At 35.5% G+C, this 8,514-nt stretch overlaps 1 pseudogene; it reads right to left on the bottom strand.

The window, feature by feature from the left end:
* Nucleotides 1-2,871: 2,871 nt before the first annotated feature.
* LOC148583833 (metallothionein-like protein 4B pseudogene) lies at nt 2,872-3,212 on the bottom strand (annotated as a pseudogene).
* Nucleotides 3,213-8,514: the final 5,302 nt, after the last annotated feature.

Below are 8,514 nucleotides of genomic sequence, written 5' to 3'. Positions count from 1 at the left end.
ATGCTTAAGACTAGGAGAACACCAAGCATTTCCGTATATATGTATTAATAGTCTAGAATATTAATACTAAAACCACATTTTTATTTTTTTAATAACATTGGGAGTAAGTCAATCTCTAGCTAGTACCTAATTGATAAATTAATTTGAATAGTGTAACTATCAATACAATATTTTAATTATATTTCTGGTTTACCAATAAATTTTTAATGCTAATCATCTAGTCAAAGATGATTCAGACCCCAACGTCATGAAGGGTATATGTGATAGTCATTATATAAATCGATATGATTATATATATATAATTTTTAGTGCCAATATGATTAAGTCCTGATTTTCAAGAAATCTATATATATAATGGCAGGGTCACTTGAGGCTTTGGGGGTGCCTTGAAAGCTTTTTTTTTTTTAAAAAATTTTTTTTTTTTGCTGTTTTCCTAACCAAGTCCACACGGCACTCCAAAAAAAAAAAAAAAAAAAAAATATTTCCTACTTACGCAAGTTACCACTCGGCACCCTAAAAAAAATGTTAGCGGCACTCCAATAATATCAATTGTCTGGCTCCGCCACTATATATATATATATATATATATTAAGTTTTATATATTAAGTTAATTAACATATATATTAAGCTATATATTATGTTATACTCATTATGTTATAATAAAAAATGTGGATTTTGCTACCTTTTTAAACCACATTATTATTATTATTATTATTATTATTATTATTTTCAAATGGATGCCAAAATATATAACACTTTCCCCATGATTTTGTTTAAAAAATGTACGTACATGTTGCTGTGAAATTGGAGGTCAAATGCACTTTAATAAATGACTTTCACTCCAAATGACCAAAATAACCAACAATACATTAACTACTCACTTTTTTAGAGCAGTACCCTAGCAGCCTCACTATTTTTATTAACAATTCACTTATATATATATATATATATATATATATATATATATATATATATATATATTCAAATATTATTTTTTTAAATATTTGTTTATTTGATCTATAACTATTAACGGAAGAGGGGAGGAAATAAACCATTTTTTATTCAATTAGCGAGTGAGCAGTAATTACTATTTTGGGGAAAATGCATTTTATCCCCCTGAAGTTTCAGGAGTTTTTCAATTTGAACCCCAAAGTTTAAAAATTGGCAATGTACTCCCCTGAAGTTTCAAAATTTTTCAATTTAAACCATCCGTTAATATTTTCCGTCTAAATTGATGGAATTCATCTCACGTGGGTCTCACGTGAGATATTTATGCTTTTTCTTCCAATTTTGCCCTAATTTTTTTTTTAATGATTGCAGTACCCGCCATTTCTGTCTTTTTCTTCTTCTTCACACCTACTCTTTCAACACCCACCTTTCTTTTCACCCTCATCTTGCTCTTTAACTCAAAATACAGTACCACTCCACTATGAAGCTCCCAAGGAGACCGCCATTATATCACCAACATGGCAAAACTGGGAGTAGAGGTTCACAATGCAAGTGACCTGATGCCTAAAGATGGCCAAGGCTCCGCCAGCCCCCTTGTGGAAATAGATTTAGATGAGCAAAAAAAAATGCACGCAAACCAAGCAGAAAGATCTCAACCCTTACTGGAACGAGAAGTTAGTCTTCAATCTCAACGATCACTGGGAGCACCACCACAAGACCATCGAGGTGGTGGTATACAACGATCGGAGGGAATGTTAAAAAGCTAAATTGATACAAACACTGATAGGACGGAGTATAACATATAATTAACTTATTTCATTTCCGATGAAAATTTAAAAGAAGAAACTTATTTTATCACCAAGTTGAGCACATTTTAATAGGAAAGCATGTGAATGAGCCTCCTAAAATCACTAAAAAAAATGAAAACTTAGAAAAGAAGAGAGAATATATAGGAGGAAGACTCTTTACTCAACTTTCAATACCTTACTATGGTAACTGACACCATGCTGCAATAATAAAACAAGTAAAGGCATTACTTCCATGGAGGTAGAGCAAGCTAACAGTGAGCTTGAACAAAACCATTATCAAAACATATTGTCTCCTATGATCAACAATAATAATTAATTAGCTCCAAATTCTTTACCCTCTAACTTGTTGAAGAAAAAGAAGTGCAATCACAGAGTATCAAATGGAACCCACACTCCTCTGTTCTACCCTGTTTTCACAACCAAAAGCAGAGTGATTCTTTGTCATCAATGGATCATATGCTAGGAACCATTGGGTGTCATTATTTACATGCCTGAGAAAGATTATTAGATTTCAGGTAAAATAATGTTGTTGTTGGTATGAATGTGATCTTCTTGGACCATGTGCTTGGACTGGAAACTTTATCCCTCACAACCAGATCATCAAGAAGAAAGCATTGGTCCATTGGTGGGTCAGCGAGGGGTTCTTATCCTGCAAGACTAGCGAGGAGAAGGAGAATGATTTGTTCCAAGAATTTATCGACAAAGGCATCATCGAGCACGTTTCCAAAAAGCGCAGACCAAGCTTAGAACTTTGCAGGATGCACCCGTTAATTCGGTACGTTGTAATTCAGCTTGCGAAAGAAAAAGGATTCATTGGCTTTCACCTAAATGGAAATCCAACCGTAGATTTATCTGACGAGAGTAATGTGAGGGGGGGGAACAAATGGAAATCAAACTGCAGATGTCTCTGACAAGAAGATTCAGAGTGGATGCCTGGTAACAACTGAAGATGGATATTCGTCACTTCGGGAGTTGACTTATGGCTTATGTCTGAAGCACAAAATGTATGTTTTAGTATGTCACTGGGTCGGGGAACCTAGTGGGCAGGGAATTTTAGTGATCTAATTAAGCTTCATACACCACAGCTAGCACAACTATATATGCGTGTCTCTGCTTAGGCATTGCAGATTGCACATGTACAAACCTCACTGCACTTGCAGAAGGCCTTGCCAGAACCGGTGGTCTACACACTCTTGGGGCATGTACAGGGGTTGCAGCAGCAGTGCACACTGCATGCGCATGTCTCGCGATCATTTCCAGCTGCGGTTGAAGCCACGCTCATGAGCGTGCATTTGTTCACATAACATGTGAAATAACTCAAAAATCGCCACAAAACTAAAACCCTTTTCCATTAATTCAACAAACTGACCTGCAAACTACGCCGCCAGGGCAGGGAGCAAGACAGCCGCAGGTGTCGCTACAAACAGCAGAACCTTGTCCCTTTCTATCCATTTTGTACACCTCAAAACTGGAGGATTTGATTTCCACAAGTGAGCATAATGTTTCTTTTTTAAGTATGTTTCCTTCCAGGCCTTGTATAGCTGCCAAGTGGACATCCAAGTACTAGAGTCCTACACGTGGCATGGTAATCCACCGTTGTCTGACGTGGCAAGAGGTTTTGATACATCTTTCTTCCCCTGCCGCCTAAAGGCAGAGGCGGTTTGTCCGCATGCAGTGGAAGCGTGGCAATTTACGTGGCTATCCATGTTATAATTATCAGGTTCTTCAAAAGAGAGTGTGAGCTTTGTACATATTCCAAGATAAACGATGATGTAGAAGAAGAAGATAGTGGTTGAGAAGGGAAGCCTGATTTTCATTATTACTACTTTGCTTGCAGATAGAGAGAATGGGAGGTAAAGGAAGCGATTGTTACAGTGTAGGAGCGCCAATGGGGATTGGTTTGGTTGGGGGTGGGAGGAAGGTATTATGAGAAAGAGGCTTGGGAACGGAAATTTTGTTAAGTGCCAAAATATTTATATTTTAGCCCTTAAACTTATATGTGTTAATTCCTTAAGTATGGTTAATTTGTGCTATTGTACTTCTTTTATGTTTTTTTCATGCTTTTGTAGGCTTTTAGAAGATAAGGAAGTGAATAAGGGTGTAAACGAGCCGAGCTTGGGCTGTCCAGGCTCGGCTCGTTTATTTTTGGGCTAGGCTCGAGCTTGACTTTGCTGCTCGAGCTCGGCTCAACAGGGTTGGAACCCTGTTCGAGCTCGAGCCTGGGCTCAAGCTCGAGCTCGACTTTCTGTTTTTTTTTTTTTGTAATTTAAGTGTATTAGATTACAAAAATAATCCACACATATATATATATATATATATATATATATATATATATATATATATATTTCTTATATGTTTTTATATTAATATATACATATGTTATATATATAATATATATACACACATATACATAAATAACAAAAAAAAAAAAAAAACAAAGGTATATAATATATTTGTTATTATTGAGTAAATGAGTAATGTTGATTATATATTGTTATTTATTACTTAATAAAAAATACGAGCCGAGCCTAATAAGCGAGGCGAGCCTTATACTAGCCGAGCTCAAGAGCTGCGCACGAGCTTAGCCGAGTCGAGCTGAGCTTGCTTCGTTTAATATTCAAGCCAGAATTTGTGTTCACGAAGCGCTTCATTTAATATTCGAGTCTAGCACGAGCCGAGCCCGAGCTTGCTCGCGAGACGCTTCGCTCACTTAACAGCCCTAGAAGTAAATAAGGAAGATTTGGGCTCAAAGAGAAAAATTGGGAAAAATTGAAGTCCACGATAGTGCGATCGAGCGCCTCACACATAGGATTGATCGTAGTCCTGCGATCGAGCGCACACGGGCTGCGATTGAGCGCACTCGTGCGCTAGAGAACAAAGAGCTGCAGCCAGACTCCTTTTCCTTTCATATTAGGGTTTTTCAAGTCCCATTTGTAATAGGACTAAAACCCTACGAATTTTTTAGGTTTACTAGTGTAACAAGGACTTCTAAAAAGCCTATAAATAGACCTCAAAACCCTGAGAATAATCAGGCAGGAAAAGACATAACTTTGGGGAGAGGAATTGGAAGCTACCTTATGGTTTTTTCGTTCCCTTTTCTTTATAGTTTTATTTTCATTATGTGTAACTAACTCTTTAGGAGGGCTAGATTGAAGCCCTAATTATGCTTATTTAATATTTTAATATTGGCGCCTTTGTGATAATCATATTGTGTTGCTTAACTTGATTAATTCCTGTTTTCTTGAATTCCTCATATGTATGTGATTGGCCATTATGTGCATGTATTATAGACTAGTTAATTAAATCAATTTGGATAATCGAGTCCTGTGTTTAATAAGAGTAACAAAAGAAATCCACACCGGGTTCTTGGGTTAATCAACATGAGGAACCGGGAGTAGACACCCATGCTTTAGGCCTCATGTGCTTGTCGATTTTCATAGATTTATGCTTTCTTAAAGAACAACTTAGTAGACACCCATGCTAAATTCTTTAAGAAAGAAAAGAATTAGAGTAGACACCCATGCCTAATTCGTTGCTTAGGAAAATCAATAGCTTCAGGAGTAGACACCCATACCTTTAGGTTGGCAAACATTAAATATTCATAATATGATTGGATCATTGGCATATTGTTATATTATCTAAGTATGATTAGTGGTGGATATCAAAGCTCTACCTTTAGCTTTTCATTTATCTTTATATCTTTTTATTTCTTTCTCACAATATTAATTTAATGACAAATTAATATTTTTATGAATTCTTAAACAAAATCAACAATCTTTATGGGATCGATCTCGTACTTGTTGCACTATACTATCGTTTGATCTTGAGCATTTGCGAGTAAAACGTACTAAATATTATCTATTAATTTAGGTATATTTGGCACAACAAGTTTTTGGCGCTGTTGCCGGGGATTGTTTGATTTTGTTTGAAATTTTTTTTTCCTTTAATGTATTTTTGTTTTAATTTTTAATTTTTTTTTTGTTTTTTTTGTTTTTTGTTTTTTGTTTTTGTTTTTTTTTTGTTTTTGTTTTTCTAGTTTTTTTCGCAGTTCCTGTTCTGCTTCTCCAGCGCACCTTACGGTGTGATCGAGCGCACCTCACGGTGTGATCGATCGCACATCGAGAGAGCAACACAGGTACTGAACTAATTATAGATTTTTTTTTGCATGCAGTGTCATTCGAGTCTGGATATTAGTAAGTTTTCTTTTTAATTTTTTTAATTTTTTAATTTTCCCTTTTAATTTTAACTTTTTGTTATTTTATTTTCACACATGTGGAGAGGCATTCCGATACCCCATGGACCATGTTCTTCATGCCATGACCCTTATCACCATGTTAGAGAATGTCTTATAATGAGACAAATTTCTAACAAATTTAATGGGCATAAGAACACATCGTTCTTTAGACCGGGGAACGGTTGCTATTTTGATTCCTACAACCCATCATGGAGCCAACAGTCCAAACTCTCACGACAAGCTCAAGCTCTCAGAATTCATCCTCCACAATTTCATAGAATGCAACATCACTCATATCAGCAATTCTATGATCATGCATATTCCTCTCAATCAGCTCCACAACAGCAATATCAGGTTGAACCACCTCCCCTTGAGTTTTCTGAAAATTTATTAGCTCTGATCAGTTTAGCAATTGAGGAGATGAAGAACTCTCATTTGAAATCAGTTAAAAAGATTGAGTCCCATTGTACACCAAGAACAAACTTTCTAAAAAAGGAAGAGCCTCAAAGTCAGTCAATTACCACTTATCATGGGTATTATATGCAACAAGAGAGTATTTGCTATTATGAAGAGCAGTCATCTCCAATCAATTGGTCTCAACATTATCATGAAGAGGAGCTATCTCCAATCGATTGGCCTCAACAATACCAAGAAGAACCACCTCCTCCAAAATAGTCTGCCTTAGAAGAAGTGCATGCCAGCTTAGAAGAAATAATATAAGCTTCTCTTAGCCAAATGGAGGAAATAAATCCATCATTTGAAAGGGGGGAGAACTCCCGCATGCAATCATTTGAAAGGATGGAGGCTTATCTCAAGCAAATATCAGATATCCTTAAAGAAGAAGAACGTCAAAGTTAGTTGGTGGCCAATCCTAATGAGCACTACATGAAGGAAGAGTGCACCTACTATCATAAGCAAGCTGTCACACTGAGAAGTGAAGAGGTGGTTGAAAAGCAAGTGGAAGTAGGGAAGGAGAAGCAAACCGAAGTTCCACAAGAACCACATCAGGAAAAAGAAGAGAGCACTGAGATTTTTTCAATATTATCTCTTATTTCTGAAACACACTAGAGGCCAGGAGAGAAGTCTGTTAGAGCTACCACATGAGCAAATTGAGGACATCAAGATAGAGAAGCTCCCTGAGTTTTCTTCCTACTTTATTCCAGTTCATGATTCCCCACCGGATGAGAAACTGTTTGAGAAAACTCAAAGTGGTCCTCCTCGATCTATAAACACTCAGAAGCATCTTGCAACAGAAAAGATTCATTCCCTTTGGTGCAAGAGAAGAAAGACTGTGTTTCAAGTTTAAAGTGCCACGGTCTGGCTGAAGACGTTAAACTTTGCGCTCCTAGGCGGCATGCCACAACATATCCTTTTTATTTTTGTTTGTTTGTTTTATTTTATTTTATTTTGTTGTGTTCGTTTTGTTTTATTTTGTTTTTGTTTTCCTTTGTTACTTTAGTGTTTTGCAGGGACAAGTATGCTTCAATTCAAAGTTTTGGGGTGTGCTATGAGCCATACTATTCCAAACAGTTCGTCCATCTCCCGGGTAAATTCTTTCCATGTTATAGAAACATTGGGGACAATGTGTAATTTAAATTTGGGGGTATGTGAGACACTTTACACACACTTTGTCCCAGTTTATTTTTATTTTTATTTTTGTTGTGTATGAAAAGAAAAAAAATTGTCCCAATTTAATTTTACTTTTATTTTTGTTGTTGTGAAAAAAAAAAAAAAATGCATGTTCATGTTTGCGTTAAAATTTTGGTTGATCTTAAAAATTGTGATTTGATTTCATTGGTGAGCTCAAAATTTTGAACACATGATCTAATAATTGATTTTTTCAGTTTGGTTACTTGCTTAGGACATTTGAGAATTCACATGTTTGATCTGATGTTACACAAGCGCATTAGCACATAATTTGTGGGACATGACATGAAAGTCTGATGTGTGTGTTTTTATGTCTTGGGTGAAACTGGATGACTTATTAGATGGATACTTGGCATATATATATATATATATATATATATATATATATATATATATATATATATATATATATATATATCTGTGTGTGTGTGTGTGTGAAAAAAAAAAAAAAAAACATTGATAAGCTTTTTACTAAGTAATTGGACCTCTTTCCTCAAAGCGTTGAATGTTCAAGTCAAAAGGTGAAGAATTTTGATTTGGTTAATATCAGGGTTAGTTTGGTTTCACAACCTTTTTGACTCAAGTTAGTAAGTCCTAAGGGTATCTATATACCTAATGCCTTAAAACCATTTGGTTTGGGAGTCATTGACTTAACACTCGTTACATAAGTCAATTAGAAAGCTTAAGGGAACCAAGCATTGCACAACCTGAAGAAGAAAAAGAAAAGAAAAAAAGAAAAAAGAAAAAAAAAATATGCTATTGTTGTTCATTCTAATAGGGATTTCAGTGAACTTTGAGGTATTGAGACATTGCACATTGGAAATAATTGGAAGCTTAATATTTATGTGCTAGTTTACTTTACACTGCTTTCAAACT

Source organism: Corylus avellana, chromosome 9, assembly GCF_965113065.1.
Source record: "Corylus avellana chromosome 9, dhCorAvel1.hap1.2, whole genome shotgun sequence".
In the NCBI taxonomy this organism is placed as follows: Eukaryota; Viridiplantae; Streptophyta; class Magnoliopsida; order Fagales; family Betulaceae; genus Corylus; species Corylus avellana.
This window is presented reverse-complemented; position numbering and strand designations above follow the sequence as displayed.